Below are 17,813 nucleotides of genomic sequence, written 5' to 3' on the forward strand. Positions count from 1 at the left end.
AAGGGCAAGAATGGGAAAGTAATTGTCAAGAAAAAGATTAACCTACACAAACGACTCAAAATTAGTTAAATTCATGAAGTCATTAAATACCGCTAAACAGCACAAAAATGTACACAGATGTACTGCCCATACATATGGTTTCTTACTGTTGGCCTACACTGAAAAGGATCAATGGAAGTATTGCCTACAGATTCTCAGTTATAGCACTATTAGGGAGATCCATACTGCTGTAGAATCAGTAACAGGGCAATATTCTAGCTCTCTGAATATAGGCCAACAAAGTACTATGGTAGTACAACTAAAGTGGAGCATGAAACTAGAACGAACAGGATGTCACACATATGACTTCAACAACACACCTTTAACGTCAAAGGTACAAGTGCACAGTCCGTAATCAGTACACCACCTTCTAATAAGGCCTAAAATAAAAGAAACATACCCATCTCTTCAATAAAGCCCAACAATTTTTTTTTCATTTGCCAGTACTATATATTGAAATACAGCTGCTCGCTTCTTACTGCCCTAATAAGGTTTGCATTTTTATGACTGGTTTGGGGACAGGGAGCACGGCTAGCCTTAGGTGAAACTGCACCCTAATTAAAGGGAGTTCTGTATACCAGCTTCCCCACATCATCAAGATTATCTTTTACCTTTTCTCACATTTTGTGTCACTCTTCATCTTTTTCCGGCATTCTTTGAACATCCCAGTGGGGCAAAATTGCATTTTAATAACTATACCTCTCAACCTCTAGCACAAAGTCTGGACAAAACCATAAATAATGGGGGAACAAAGGCTCAAAAATAGGGACACTTTTTAAATATTGCTCTTACAAACTTGAAAAGTTGATGGAATAACAGGTTTTGCATAAGCATGAATTTTCTGATGGGTATGAAGTCTGAAACTCAAATGTCTGTCAATAGTTCACAACTTCAACACTCAAAGAGTTACTAACGATTTGCCAGAATTATGAGAAATAGACCAAAATATGAGGCAAAAATCTGGACATTCTGCGAAAATCTGTACAGTTGAGAGGTATATGAAGGAAATAACTTAATAAAGCTGAGGTTTAGAGGTCCACAAAAGTTATGGCTGTCTAGATGCTATAAGGTGTATTTTACATTTTTTTTTATAAACAACCCTTTAATTCCGTGATGCTCCTAACAAAAATTATGATTAAGGAAAGAAGTTCAGCCTTAATCTTCAAGTTTGTGTTCTCATGCATCCTTTCAACATATCCAAACTAGCCAAGAGTGAGCTGTAATAACTTTTCTTACAAGGAAGAAATAACGACTGTCTGACAAAATTAGAAGTTATGTACCTACCATAACGTTCCATGTTAGTTGTCTTCTCTCGCCTTCTTTCTTGCTGGATGGGTTCGGAGCCGATCCTCGGCTCCAACTCGGCACTTGCTAAGCTCGAGAGCTAATTTTACCAGCTCGAGGCAACCCTATATCCCATGATGCAAGGCGGAGATTGCTCAGATCTCGTTTGGTAGCTAAAGAAATAGCAGTATTTTCTTCCAACTTAGGAGGAAGAAATAAAAAATACTAAATAACATCATAACCCTCAGGAAAGGATCCACATAATCTAGTGACACTAGGAATTGAACAGCTAGAAAAAGGTAATAACCTCTTAATAGAAGATGTATAATCTTCTCGGTCTGACCAGGCTAGGGGGAAGGAGGGCGGGATGCAAGAAAGAAGGCGAGAGAAGATAACTAACATGGAACGTTATGGTAGGTACATAACTTCTAAATGTTAAGTTGTCAATCTCGCCTTCATTCTTGCTGGATGGGACCGCGTCCCTAGCACCTCTATCCTGGGTGGCTCAATGGAACAGACTCTTGAGAACGGTGGAACCAAAATTTGCTCTGTCTCTGGAGACCAAATCTAATTTGTAATGTGAGACAAAGGTATGAGGAGAGGCCCATGTGGCTGCTGCACAAATAGTGTCTATTGGAAGTCTAGACTGAAAAGCTGTAGATGTAGCTAGAGCTCTGGTAGAATGGGCTTTTGGGTTAGAAACCAACTCTTTGCCTTTGAGCTGATAAATGTAAGTGATCACGGAAGACAGCCACCTAGATAAAGTTACCTTAGAAACTGGAAGGCCTTTCCTGTTCTCTGCATAGGATAGAAAAAGTTGATCAGATTTCCTAAAAATTTTTGTCTTATCCAGATAATATCTCAGCTGACGGTGAACATCGAGATAATGTAACTTTTGTTCAGCTCTATCAGAATAATTCGGGAAAAATACTGGAAGATCAATGGACTGATTTAGATTAGTCTGAGATGCCACCTTTGGTAAGAAAGATGGATTAGTACTTAGGGATACCCTATCTTTGTGGGATATTAGATAGGGAGGGCGAACACAGAGAGCATGAAGCTCAGATACTCTCCTGGCAGATGTAATGGCAACTAGAAAAAGTGTCTTCCAAGAAAGCAATTTCAAGGAACAGGCAGCTGCAGGTTTGAACGGGGGAAGAATCAAGGATGTTAAAACTAAATTTAGATCCCACTGTGGTGGGGGGTCTCTAATAGGAGGTTTCAATAAAAAGATACCTCGAAGGAATGCCTTGCAAAGTTTATGTGACATAATGTTGTGGTCCAAAAAGCCTATATGAAAATTTGAAATGGCTGCCAGTTGAACTTTCACTGTGGAAGAAGAGGATCCTGAATTAAAAATGTCAGCTAGGAAGTCCAACACTGAATGAATTGGAGCAGTATAGGGGTCTATGTTCCTAGCTTTTGCCCAGAAAGAGAAACATCGCCATTTACTAGTGTAGATCTTTCTGGTAGAAGATTTTAGGGAAGCTACTATGATATCCCGTACAGGATTAGAAATCATAGGAAGCCTGGCTAAGGATGGAAGTGGAGCAACCAAGCAGTGAAGTTGAGAGAAGGTATGGATTGGTGCAGTTGACCCGACTGGTGGGTCAGAAGATCTGGAACCGGGTCCAGATGCCATGGCTGTACCAAGAGGTAATGATGTAGGAATGGAAACCAAATCTGTCGAGGCCAATAAGGGGCAATGAGAATCAACTTGGCTCTCAAGGCGGTTGCTTTCTGAATTAGCTGAGGTATCAGCGGAAAAGGAGGAAAAAGCATAAAGAAGTCCCCGGGGCCAATCTTGGGTTAGAGCGTCTCTGGGGGGATGGCCTGGAAGGGGGAAGAGAGAGAAGAAGTCTGGGCATTTGCTGTTTTGAGGTGTAGCGAAAAGGTCGCAGCAAGGAAGGCCCCACTTCTGAAAAATCTCTTCCGTCACTGACTGTTTGAGAGACCACTCATGAGGCATGAGAATAGCTCTGCTCAATCTGTCAGCTATGATGTTGGATTTATTTATTTATTTATTTTTATTTTATTTTACATTTGTTGACTGGGATAGTCCGTCTGGATTACATGTCCATTTTCAGCAGAGGCCCGGGGAGAAAAGCTCCACAGTGACAGTAATTAATACATTGAGGTAATACAAAGAAAGAAAAAAAAAAGCAAAAAAAAAAAAAACATAATTTCACTCATGCAACAGAAGAGATACAGAGAAGTGTAAAATATTATAAACATATACAGTAAAGTGTAAAATATTATAAACATATACAATATTGAGTTTACAAAATATTAACACAGATTCCAGCATACTAATTCTCCCACTAGGCACATAACTTTAGTTAAGAGGAGAGGGGAGAAAGTAATAAAGAGGGGGTGCATATAGGAAAAGATCTATACATGTTGGAGAAAGGATTAGTCAGGATTAGAGCACTGACAGAGCCAGTTTGACTTTAGATGGTGATGTAACTTTTTTTTGAACAGATATAAAGAGGAAATACAGGAGAGGCTAGGAGGGAGGGAATTCTATATTTTACCAATGGCATTGGTAAAGAGTGAGTCACCCCCTACATTGTTGGCTTTGACTGTTTGAACTAGTAGTTTATTGGAGGAACGCAAGCTACTGAGATTATTGTAGGGTATGATTAAGTTTTTCAGAGCTGGAGTTTTGTCAGGTTGGTTCAGGATTTTAAATGCTTCGATAAGTTGGGTCTGTTTTAGAAGGTTAGGGTATTCGATCCAATCTAGGTTTCTTAGGTTAATACAGTGGTGTGTTCTGTAGGGCATTCCTGTAGCAAATCTAGCAATCTGATTATAGCAGCGAGCTAGTTTGTTTAGTTCAGATGTGTTGAGGTTAGTGAGCATAGGGGAGGCACACAGGAGGGTAGAGAGAAGATGTGAGCGGGCCAAGGTCACTTTTGCTATTGGAGTTAGAAAAGATTTGATCCGGTATAGTGACCCGAGTTTTTTGTTAATGGTCTTAATGGTCTGATTAATATGAATATCAAATCTGAGTTTGTTATCTATAGAAACTCCTAATAGTTTGGTATAGGGGTCTGGGGAGATGATTGTCCCATTTTTGGAGTAGATAGAAAAGGATAGAGGTGTGGTCTTTTGTGTGGGATGGAAAAGTAGTAATTTTGTTTTGTTTGGATTCAGGATCAGTTTACGTCCTAAAAGCCAATTCTCTACTGATATAAAGCAAGATTGAGTTTTGGATAGTAGGTTGACTGGAGATGTATCAGCGCAGACTAATGTCGAGTCATCTGCATATTGAATGCAGGTGGCTTCAGGGATGGCCTTATACAGGTCATTTGTGAAGATAGTAAAAAGAAGAGGCCCCAGTATTGATCCTTGGGGTACACCTATGGTATTTGGTAAGAGGTTAGAGAGCTTCGATTGCCAGAGGACGGCTTGTTTCCTATCAGAGAGATAGCCAAGAAACCAGTCCAGAGCTTGTTTATCTAGCTGAAGATTTTCTAGTGTATGATAGAGTAGCTGGTGGTTCACCATATCAAAGGCCTTTGATAGGTCAAGAAACAGTGCTGAAGATATTTTTTTGTCATTTCGGTTGTGATTGATAGTGTCGGTAAAAGAGAGAAGAGCAGTGGTAGTACTATGGTGGGGTCTAAAACCATGTTGTGAGTTGGTTAGCAAATTGTTGTGGGTAAGATAGTAAAGAAGTTGTTTATGTATGCACTTCTCCATGATTTTGGCCAATGGTGACAGTATTGCTATGGGCCTGTAGTTTGATAGTTCTGTAGATAAGCCACCTTTGTGGAGAGGTATGACATGGGATATTTTCCATATTGATGGGATTTTAGATTCTGTTATGGTTCTATTGATAAGTATCGAGATAGGGTATGCGATGGCATCTGCTGCTATCTGTAGGTATTCAGCTGGGAGAAGGTCTGCAGACAGAGTAGTTGGTTTTAGTTTCCTTAGTAAGGATCTTATATAGGTAGTAGAGACAGGCTGAAATTTGAAGGTGGATTGTGATTGTTGGAAGTTTTCTGTTTTAATGGAGTTAGTGGACGGCAATTGATTAGCTAGGGATTGTATAGTGTCAGTGAAGAAGTTGTTAAAGGAATTCGCTACGTCTTCAGGGGTTTTGTCACTTAGTTGCTTTGGGGTAGGTGTAGAGGATTTACCTGGGTGGAGAAGATTGTTTAATCCAGTCTAGAATTTTTGAGGGTTGTTTTGGTGTTTATTTTGGAGTCGGCAATAATAATTTTTCTTGTCAGATAATGTTGCTTTTTTGGTTTCGTTTCTTAGTTGTTGGAATTTTATGCGGTCCGAGGTTGATTTGGTTGACGCCATATGCTCCATGCTTTGTTTCTAAGTTTGATTAGTGATATGGTATTTTTTGTTAACCAGGGTGCAATCCTAGTTTTTACTCTAATTGATCTTATAGGGGCATGAGACTTAAGTATGGCTAGGAATGTGTTATTAAAAAGAAATACAGCCTCCTCTAAGGGGAGATGCTTAAGGGATGCCCAGTTAAAGGATTGAAGTTCCATCAGGAATTTATTGAGGTCAAAATGCTTCTTATTTCTGACTGACCTGTACATAGGTGGAGTGGAGCCTATTACCTTCTTTTTCCTAATATAGGTGATGAGGTGGTCACTAAAGTTGTTTGGAAGGGTCCCTGCTGAATATGTGTGGGGTTGACTGTTGATGAGGATCCAGTCCAGGATACTCTCTTTTTGCTTATTATTACCTACTCGGGTAGGGGACGATATTAATTGGTAGAATCCATGTAGGTTAATATGGGTAGGATTGGTTTCTGAGGAGCATTTAGTCCAGTCTATATTAACATCTCCTAGGATAATGGTTTCTTGAGGATAGTTATTCGATAGCCAGCTAAGGATGTGCTCAAGTGTGTCGGAGTTATCTCCGGGGGGAATATAGGTCACAATTAGATTAATATTTTTGTCTTTGTTTATTTGTAGTTTTAGTGCCAGTATTTCAGTGTTAGAGATCTGAGGTGGTTGAGGCGAGTTGGTAGTGACATTCAGTGTGTTCTTGTAGAGCACCGCGATGCCACCTCCTTTTTTTGACTGACGATCATTTCTGTATATATTATAGCCTGGTGGCATTACCTCATTATCTTTGGTCCCTTGTTTTAGCCAGGTTTCTGTTAGACACATTATGTCAGGGAGGTACATTGCTATAAGGGCATGCATGTCGTGGACCTTTTTATTTAAGCTTCTTATATTTAAGTGATATATCTGAAGGGAGTTTGGTAGGGTAAGTGGTGGACTGTTTGTAGTTGGAGAGGATGTGGGTCCTGGATTAGGATGGATATCCCCGTCTATGGTTATATTTTTTCTTAGATAGTCTAATAGTCTCATAAGTTTAAATAATAGTTTGGGGATGTGTGTTGCTATCAGAAACCGATGAGGGGAGATTGCCCATTGCCAAAGTCTGAGAGCCTCTCGACACAGTGGATAGGACTTGGTTCCGCCCTGTTTGTTTATGTACCACACTACGGACATATTGTCTGTTTGGACTGCAATAGTTCCCAGGGGGAGAGAGTCATTGAGGGCTTGCAACGTTAAAAGCACTGCTCTCATCTCCAGAACATTTATGTGCAGATGGTACTCGAAAGGTTGCCAAGTGCCATGGACCATTCTGCCCTGATAATGCCCCCCCCCCACCCGATCAGGGCGGCGTCCGATGTAACCGTGGCAACCGGGGCAAGAGGAACAAATGGTCTGCCTTGATGGATTTGAGGGGACGATATCCACCAAGTCAGATGTCTTTTGCAAGTTGGAGTTACTATGATCTCGTGACGCATGGGAAGTTGTTGAAAGGACCATTGGGTGAATAGCATCCATTGTAGCAGCCGCATGTAAAAGCGGGCGAGGGGAAGAAGTGTTATGGTGGCCGCCATAAGACCCAGTACTTTCAGAGCAAATCTGGCCTGAATTTTGTTGCTGAATAGAATCACTTGGATGTGTCTTTGAATGTCCAAGATCCTTTGGTCTGCCAACCTTGCAGAAAGTTGTACCGTTTCCAAATTTGCGCCTATAAAAATAATATATTGACAAGGCGACAAGGCAGATTTTTCAAAATTTATAGAAATTCCTAGCCCTCTGCAAGTGTGAATGGTGTAATTTCTGGCTTGAAGAAGCTGATGCCTGGTGGTGGCAGTGAGGAGTCAGTCGTCTAGTTATGGAAACACCTGGAATCCTTGACGTCGCAGGTGAGCCGTAACCACTGCCATGCATTTGGTGAACACTCTGGGGGCTGTAGTGAGTCCAAAGGGCAGGGCTCTGAATTGGAAGTGACTGGTCCCCAGCCGAAAGTGGAGAAATCTTCTGGAGCGTCTGTGAATTTTTATGTGATAGTACGCATCCTGAAGATCTATCGAGCACATCCAATTGTCCTTGCCCAGAAAGGGCAGAATGGACTGAAGCTGACCATCCGGAATCTTGATTTCTTTACAAACTTGTTGAGTTTGCTCAGATCTAATATTGGTCTCCAGTCCCCTGTCTTTTTTGGAACTAAAAAGAACCTTGAGTAGATTCCGGATCCTATTTGGTCCGCTGGGACTGGCTGGATGGCTCTTTTTACTAGCAGTTTTGATATTTCTAGTACTGCTAGTTCCCTTAGACCGGGTGGAACATCTGGAAGGGTTCCCTTTTGTTGAATTGGGGTTTGAATAAAGGGAATTTTGTAACCCTCGGATATAAATGACTGTACCCATTTGTCTTGAGAAAGGGAAAGCCAGGCTATTGGGTACTGCGATAATTTTCCCCCGACTGCCTCCGAAGGCGGACAATCGGGCAACATCTCAGGGATGCTGGAAGGGTTTTTGTCAGAAAGAGGCTCTCTGCTACCCTGATTCTGCAGACCCCCTCTGCCCCTAGGGCGGCATCTATTATTGTTACCCCCTCTGCCTCTGGGGGTAAACTGACTTTGTGCGTCAGGCGTGACTCCTTGAGATTTGCGGAACCACATTTTCCCTCCCTTCTGTCCTTTGGGGTAAGGTCTAGAAGGGGTGGAGAAACGGACTCCTACGGCAGAAAGAGTCTTGCCATCTTGTTCGCATCTAGTCAAAGTGTCTTTCACTTGAGGACCGAACAAGGTCGAGCCATCAAAAGGGGAGTTTGTGAAAGACGCCTTGAAGGGGTCTGCAAAATTACAAAGCCGCATCCAGGACTGACATCTTAAAGCCACTCCTGTGCCTGTGGCCCTACTAGCTCCATCGGCTGCATAAGAAATGAGCCGCATGGAGGAGTTAGCAATGGAGTTAAGGATTCCTAGCTGTGAGCTAATCTTATCCTGAGACCCAGCAGCTGACGGATCCTGTAAAACTTCTCCCAACTCTTTAAGAACATCTCTTTGAAGGTGGGTGAAGTGGCATAAGTAGTTCAGCGATCTCATGGCAAAAGTCGCTGAAGAAAAAATCCGCTTACCGTACCTGTCCATAGTCCTAGAATCCTTATTAGGAGGATGAACAGGTACTGAAGGATCATCTAATTCCTTCTTGGTGGCAGCAGCCACCACCATGGCATCAACTGGGACACCTTTTGTTAAGTATTGTCTATCTTGTGGGGCTGTAATAAATTTTAAAGGTCTCCTGGGGGTAGGTTCCACCGAATCCAGAGCCATCCACGCCTTCCGAGCCACTACTTCCATGAGAGGGTCGAAAGGCGGAGACACCCAGGAGGTGGAGGGTCGAGGTCCGAACGCCTTCAGGTATACTGACTCGTCCTCGGAGGGATTAAGGGAGGGCCAGTTCCCCCTCTGTTTAAGGATTTCAAGGATGTCTGAAAATGAGATATCCTCAGAGGAGGACCTTGGGGACCCCTCCGACTCATCCAAGTCAGTATCTGATGTAGTAGACTCAGGGGAGTCTAAATGTTTCCTCTTACATGTCCTCTTAAGGGGGGGTTCTCCTGATGGATCAGGAGAAGCCTCGGAAGAGGAAGATATTCCCAATGCGGAAACCTGAGGCGTTGGATCTCTGGGTCCGGGAGCAAGAGAGTGGGAAGAGACGTCAGCAGGCACTGTAGTGGGAGGAGCTGATGGAACTGACCGTTGACTAAGCCCAGGGGCTAGTACACTTCTCATCACCTTGAAGGCTCCCCCATCAGAGAGACCAGAAGGTTCCCGCTCCGAAGAGATAGGAACCCCAGGCCTCACCGAGGGGGAAGGCTCTGAGGCAGATGTCGGGGCCAAGCTCACCAACGCCGAAGCTCCGAGAGGGAGAACGGGGTCGGACAAGGGTCCGATGCCACTCGCCCCCTCGGAGCCGACGAGAGAGACTAGACGCCCGGATCCCTCCAATGAAGGTCTCAAGGAGGAAATTGGAGCAGAGGACGATGGAGCCAAAAGGGATGGTAATCGGCTCCGAAGTCACAACGGTACCGGTTCCGAGGAGCTCCGGCTCCGAGCTCTGTAAGAGAGTCGAAGGAGGAATGTTCGGTGGATGTGATATAGCTACCATCTGTTGAGATGGGCTATGGAGTATTTGGGCCAATGCCTGACACTTTAATAGTCTACTCACCACTCTCTCAAGGTCGTGATCAGATAGCCTGGATGACTGAGAAGATTGGCTCCGATGGCTCCGCACCGAGAGCAAGGGTGATCTCGGAGCCGAATGAATAGATTCCACAGAAGGGGATCGAGATCTCTTTTTCGAGATCAATGGAGCCATCGGAGCCGAAGATACGTCGGCTCCAAATGGAGCCGACACTGAGTGTCTAGACTTGACAGTATCGGCGCCGGATGGAGCCAATACTGATACTGGTATAGAAAGATCGGCTCCAGCCGGAGCCGATCTCGAACCTGGTGAGGAAGAACCTGAAGCAGACGGCTTGGAAGCCTGAGCCGAAGGCTTAACAGGTTTCGAGGGCTTCCCCGGCGCCGACTTAGTTGGGGAGCTCTCGGGTTTTAATAAGCCCCTTAAAATGAGCTTATTTTTTCGTTCCTGCAGGACTCTTGGGCTGAAAGCATGACAGATAGCACAAGAGCCCTGCAGGTGCGAAGGTCCCAAGCAATAAACACAAGAAGTGTGACCGTCTGTCAGAGACATCTTCTGACAGCACGAGTCACACTTCTTGAAGCCTGAGACCTTAGTGTCCTTCGACATAACTGTGTCGATGAAACACTGGAAACACACTCACACAGAACACACTCAGTCCAACAATTTAATTAAATTAAATTAAACTAACAGGGATAACAGACAGTCACACACAAAAAATTCCCTGACAGGAAAAAATTTAGGGAGGGGAAGGCCTAAGGCCTAACTAGGGGTAAGGGAATATTTACTTAAAAGAAGGGAACACTGACAGGAATAGGGTTAACGTGAGTCGGTAATTAACAAAAAATAATATTTATATGTAAAAGGTTAAAGGGGGAGACAAAAGTCTCTGAAAAGTTCAATTACCTAGAGCTGGTAAAAGAAGGCACCTCGTTAGCGAAGCGGCAAACGAGATCTGAGTAATCTCCGCCTTGCATCAATGGATATAGGGTTGCCTCGAGCTGGTAAAATTAGCTCTCGAGCTTAGCAAGTGCCGAGTCAGAGCCGAGGATTGGCTCCGAACTCATCCAGCAAGAATGAAGGCGAGATTGACAACTTAACATTAGCAGTTCACAAAAAACTGAGAAGAGAAATGCTTGCAAGGGTACATAAACCATAGTTGGGAATAATGCCTGCCTCCGTACCTCCCAACAAACTTACAAAAAAGATGGCCACTTTCTTTGTACTCTTCTGTTGTTAAGACTGAGATGAATACACAAATGCTTACAGTCATATAGGACCATAGGAAGTTACTAGACTATTGGCCCTGAGGCCCTTACAAGCCTAGCCAAGAAATTAGCCCATGTTCTGACAAGTTAGCACCCAATGCCTCTGTCCAGCAGGGACACAGGTGGAATCCCAGGGGTGTATTTTCTGTTCCCCATCCAGTTATCCAGGTTGCACTTAAAAGGGTTAATGAGGTACTCTGCTTGATGTGCACTGGGAGTCTATTCCTCAGAAGGGGGAGTCAGTGGGACATAAATCTGTCCAGACAACAAGTCCTACTGAAGTCACAGACCAGGCTGAGGTCATGCATGCAGGTTACTCAAGTGGAGCTTGACTTGCAGATATGCAGCAATCCCATCAAAGCGGTGTCTGAGATTGCTTTGTATGCCAGACAGAGGTCATCGCTGAGGAGTCTGTATGAGACTGAGTAGAGGGATAGGGTTTTAAGCCTATCTGTGTAGTGTAGATGTTTGAGGCCCTGGATTCTCCTGGTGAGGAACCTCTGTAGTCTCTCCAGCTACTGCATGTGCTTTGTGAGGTACAAGTCGAAAGGGGCGTTGTACTCAATAATGGGTCTTATAAGGGAAGAATACAGGGATGTTATGACCTCCTTGTCCCTGGAAGAGATACCCTGACTAATGAGGTGGGCCACGTAGAAAGCTTTCCATACAATGCAGGCAACATGGTAGTCATAAGTCAGTTTGCTATCAACCTGGGTGTCAAAGTCCCTCACGACAGACTGCATGCTTAGGACCTTGTTATTAATGTGATAATTTATGGGGACATCACTCTCCCCAAAGAGGATGATGATGCATTTTTTGGCATTCAGTTTGAGGTCAGGTTTCTGGAACCAGTCATTTGTTTAGGTGAGAGCCTCTTGGAGGATGTCCAGATCACTAGGGGAATTGATGACAGTGCCCAGCTTGCAGTCTTCTGCAAACTTGGTCAACCAGAGCCCACTGGCTGTGGCCTGCACCTCAGAAAAGTATATCCCAAGCAAGAGAGGCCCCAAGACTGATCCTTGGGGTACACCACTCGTTACGGGTCTGTTGCTTGAGGTGGCTTCCCCGATTTTGACTAGGTGGGTTCTATCAGTGAGACAGTTTGCTACCCATCTGGTAGCATACAGATTGATGCCTACTTGAGAGAGTTTATCTATTATAAATGAGTGGGGAATAGTATTGAAGGCATTGGCCAGGTCAACTTAGGCAGTGTGCACCGTCTTCCCCTCATCCATGGCTTTGGTGACTGAAAGAAGTCGACCAAATATAACAGGCATGACCTCCCCTTGATGAAACCAAACTATGTGGGATCAAGTGTTTGGAGGTTGCCAATGTCCTTGTTAATGAGGTCCATAATAATCCGTTCCATGGCCTTGCAGATCAGGCTAGTTCGACTGATGGGTCTATAATTTCCTAGATCAGTGGACGATCCACCTTTGGCAAAGGGATCACAGTGGCCGTCTTCCCCTCAGCTGGGATAAAGCTGGTACTCAGGCTTTGGTTGAATAGGGTGCTTAATGGTACTGCAAGTTCCTGCCTGAGTTCATATAGGATGCAGTCTGGGATGTTATCGGGTCTCATGGAGGCTGTATTTTTTGCTTTGAGAGAGCAGTGATGACTTGCTCCCTAGAAAAAAGGGGAGGGGGGCAGGTGCTGGGGATGTCCTGATTTACTGATGGGGGACAGAGGGGTGAAGTTTTCATTGATCTTGTCTGCCAGAAGGTTGGCTGTATCTACGGTGTTTGTGTATGTGGCGTCCTTGACCACCAGTTCTGAGTAGATCTGAGTGCTTCCTTTGAGGTTGCGGACATATGTGAAGAAGGCCTTATGATTGCCTTCAGTAGATGTGGCCAGTTTGGACTCAAAGTTTCCTTTGGAGGATTTCACTAGTACTTTTATTTGCTTGTTTGGGCTAAGTAGAGATTACTTCTAACTAGGTACCTGCTCCTTCTTGGTCCTGGACAGCAGTTTTTTTTTCCATTTATTATAGTTTATTTAGCGCAGATGTCCACCAGACAGGTTTACATTTCTTGAAGAGGAAGATTTTGTCCTGTTGGGTATTCCTGATTCCATGCAGCTATATAAATGCTTGTACAGTACTTTGGTATAGGTTTGGACATAAGTGTCTGTTCCTATGGAGGGGGAGGGTGCTGCGAAACTGTTTATACCTTCCCTCAAGAGGTTGTAGTCAGCTTTGGAGAAGTTTTTTTGTTTGACCCTAGCTCGGGGGGTGATGGTGACTTCGAAAGTGACCACTTTGTGGTTGGATATTACCAGGGAGGATGACACTGTAGGGATGCTGCAGTGGTTACTCATGTTGGTTAATACAAAGTCCAAGATATTATCACCTCTTGTAGGGGTGCTGACCAGCTGGTCCAAGGCATTTGCATTGACAAAATCCAGGAATCTCTGGGCATTTGTGTTTTGGCATGAGTAGTTCTTCCTATCTATAGTTGGATAGTTAAAGTCGCCCAGGATCAGGGTAAACAGTTGAATCTTGATAGATTCGAAGAGGTCCAGATAGGTGGAGCGGGTATCTTGACTCAAAGTTGGGGGCCTGTAGCTAGCTATAATTTGAACAAGGGTCTTGTCAATGGTTAGCTGCACCTGGAGTGTCTCCTGTGCATCATACTGTTTGACCAGCCTGTAGGTGTGTATGTCTTTAATATATATTGCAACTCCACCTCCTTTTGCTTTGGTGCCCACAGTTTGGGATCTGAATGTATGATAGAATGAGTAACCTGGTATGGCTGGGGTGCTCTCCACAGCTTTGATGCAGGGTTCTGTGACTGCACAAATGCTAGCGTCTTCCAGGGTTAAGAATGCTTGCAATGAGTGCAGTTTCATGTTTAGACTCCTAATGTTTAGCAGCATGACCTTTAATTTGCATTTTGATGAAATTTTCATGTTGGTAATTTTGACCTCATGGCATTGCCTAAAAAAGGCACAAAGGGGGAGGCAAAAGCCTTTGCCAAAAGCCTGAAGCCCAAGGGAGACAGATGCAGGCCACCTCTGGCAAAGCATCGTGGTCTGTCGATCATATCTTCCCAGGCTGTCAGGTACTGGATCCTCTTGGAATGACACCAGAAACTAAGCCAATTGTTAAAGTCAATTATTTTCTGTTTGTACTGAGGCATCATTCTATACTGCGGTGGTGGTGCTGTGGTAGGGTTGTAGCCTCACAGTAAGACGTTGTTTTGTTCGATTCTCAGCTAGAGCATCTTCTGTGTGGAGACATGTGTGAATGGCCGTACCTTCGTGTACCTTCGTTGAAGGTTGTGTGTCAGGGCTGGCAACCTGGCACGTAAAAATCTACTGCCAATCGTTAGTAGACCGGAGTTCCACTGTGGTGACCCCTAACCGGGAAAAGCCGAAAGACACAAACACAATTGAGGCATCATTCTGGGTGACAGGAAAATGCTGCTTAAGGCTAGGAACATACCTGCCTAGGACACATTCAGCAAGCTCGATCATGTCTCTCTTCATATATCCAGGGAGGTACATCTCAAGTCATTTTTGCCAACATGGACTCTGACAAAGTCATAACAGTACCTGCTATTGAGAGACTTGAGTGCATGGGTGATATGGCGGACTTTGGCACCTGACAAACAACTAACCGTGGGTTTCTCCTTATGCATCCTGGTAAGGGCACATCTGTGTGTCTCACAATGGAATCTCCTATCACTAATATGTTGGGTTTATGTTTAGCCCTTACATGGCCGTGAGACACAGGTGTGTGGAATATGTGTGGTGTGTTGTAGTCGGCATATATTTCACGTTGCTCTTGTCAAGCTTATACATATCTTCTAACTTCCTACCCTTAAAAGGTAGCCACTGTCTGTGTACCACTCTGATTTCAGAGTGGGAGGATATGAAAGAATAAATGGAACAGAACAGCATATTTTAATCCATTGCTGTCAAATGTATACAAACAGCATACCTCTTTATCTCTAACCAAAAAAGATAACCAACTGTATACATTTCTGATGCTGGACTGCGAACAAAGTAAAAAAAAAATGAACACAATGTATTCCAGCTTGTCAATCCTAAACAGTATCCCGCTCTAAACAAGCTACAGTGACCTACTGTGCACACACCCCTGAGGTTTATGAGTAAAGTTAAAGAAATAATGGCCACACTGTGTGCAGCCAGCACCCAAGTTATTCCAAACATTTAGGCACACCTCTGAGGTTTGATTGTGAGAAAAATTCAAGAAACTTTGGCTACACCATCCCAAGCTTAAGCTACAATGACCATCTGTGCACAGCTTTGAAAACAGCCAGTTTTGGATTAGGTGAGTTTTGGGGACAGAGGCCACTCCTAATTCAATGTGAAAATCTACTTGTACCACCTGGGTGTGGAGATTGCCAGGCTCCAATAAGCTCTGATTGTCTAGCTGTTCTGTGATGCATTTTATGTTTTATTTTTGAAAGGCAGTAACTTGCTAACTGTACTTTTTTAACATTACCCAAGTATTTTTAAATTAACATTACCCAAGTAGTTTTAAATGTGCCCAGCAATAATGTGTGGTTCCACAAATAGAAACTGGTGATAATTTTCACACATACACATACACACAAACTGCCTTTTAGAAGCCAAGTCTATCACAGGATATACAAACACACACACATGCACTGCACACTTAGCTACAGGCAAACTCTTACAGGATACTACTTTACCTACATCATGTCTTTGGGATGTCAGAGGACACCACAACATATTGTTAAACCCACAAGATAAAGTGAAGGCACGCAGACTCCATAAAGAAGAAGCAACAGCCACAAACTCAACCAAAGCCATATACTCCAAAATGGCAGTACTACTTGCTGTGCCACTGAAACAATGAAATGTTACTTTCACACAAATCCTACCCTTGCTAGACTGCCACAGATAACCAAGTATTGTGTGCATCACTGACAGTTGTGACGGAAAGTGAAGGAAAGCATAAACCATAGGAATACCAGTTTTATACTGATTGTAGCAAATACAGTACACTGACACTATTCATGTCACACCAGACCAGTGACTATGGTTTAACAGTGATCAAACAACAGCAGTGTAAGTCACTTCTATCCACAACTGGATGGTCTCTGTATCAATCAGTTACAGCGACTTTACTGAGTATAATCCAGATGTCAATTTGTGATAAAAAAAAAAATAATAATAATAATGCTCACAATAATAAAGGATTCCATCTTACTTCACAAAAATGCAAACTTGTCTTGCAAGGCCAGATGAGCAGCTGTTGAAACAAACAGGTCAGTTGCTTTCATCCACAGACATCTCTTGATCTCTAAGCAGTACACTAAAATCATCTGATAAAAAAATTAAGGCAATGCAATGTATTTCAACTTTGTTCCACCTAAACAGGAGACACACATTAAAGCTGCTTCACACAAACCACATAAATCCTACAAAGGTAGAATAATAAGTAAACAACGGCCATTAGTAATGTCCTCCACAGACAGCCCCAGCAATTATAACTAACATTTCTGTGCACATTTCATATGAATGACTAACAAAATACAATAACGCAAATCAGTTAATCAATCATTTTCTCAACAACTTAGTGCACAAATCAGGGACCAAGCCAAAAATATTGATGAGGGTTGAGTGGGAGGTCAACGGCCCCACACCAGGGACAGATTTTATACATTGCACTTTTACACTTAAAGGGTTGAGAGAATAACCATTTTTGCAAAGTTTGTATTTAATGAAGGATATTATGTGTGAAATGCAAATGTCTGACATGATTCCGTGAAAGGAACCCTCAACAATTTACCAGAAAAACACAGATTTACAATGAACAAACTGAAAATATGAGAAAAACTCAGGGACATTCTGCAAACTAAGGTGGTTTTCTCCTCTTTCCTGTTCTACAAATGAGGTAGACTGTGTGATGGAAAAGAGAAAAAAACACTGTGAATTTTTATTGGCGAGGTGCAGACTACCCCCCCCCCACACACACACACACACACACACTCACATGCATACTGGCATGGCTAGAGGTGTCCTTTCTGCCATTTATGTATACAGTTATTTATTTTTAAGAAAAGAAACATGGTAGCAGCATTTCTACATTTCTTAAATAAATAAATAAATAAATAAATAAAGAACAGAAAGGCATTCTAGGCAGCCAACTAGTTCACCTATATGCAGGGCTGGCTACAATGGGGAGGAATTAACTAAATTAGTCAACCAAGCTGGCAGATTTCTGTAAAGGAAGTGGTGAAAAATGTCAGTCCATTTAACTGCAGACAAATGGTGGAGAAAAAAGAAGATATTCATTGTACCTACGACAGAAACAGGAACAAGATGGGCTTGATTCTGTTTTGTGTATTTTTTAAATGGGTAAATGCACTAAGCACAACTGCCTCTTTATCAGTGGATATCAAAGAGCACTGTAACTGGAAAGAGAAGGAATGAAATTCAAGACTGCAGGTAATCTTAAGATTCTGTGCCACACTGCACACCTCAGAGGTACTGTAAATCCTACCATATTCAGCGCTATGTAGGGGCACCTTAAAAAGCTTACATACAAACAGGAAATCTTCTGGACTAAACAAAAAAAAACTCCATGGAATACGCTTTCATTTAGCTTGAATATGGAATAGTATATGGAATAGTATTACATTTCATCATTTTTCAGCGACAAGCAAACTACAAATGGAACTTCCACCGTATCTTCCTCACTGTTCCACTGTTTCCTATTCAGGCCAGTTGCACTGCAA

General features: G+C 43.1%; 1 protein-coding gene across 3 annotated transcripts in view; it reads right to left on the reverse strand.

Moving 5' to 3' along the window:
• The window catches only part of IKZF2 (IKAROS family zinc finger 2), a 932,087-nt gene that overhangs the window by 61,419 nt on the left and 852,855 nt on the right, over positions 1–17,813 (reverse strand). The gene's annotated exons all lie outside the window — the stretch shown is intronic.

This window comes from Protopterus annectens, chromosome 6.part1, assembly GCF_019279795.1.
Source record: "Protopterus annectens isolate FY-2018-M chromosome 6.part1, PAN1.0, whole genome shotgun sequence".
Taxonomy (NCBI): Eukaryota; Metazoa; Chordata; order Ceratodontiformes; family Protopteridae; genus Protopterus; species Protopterus annectens.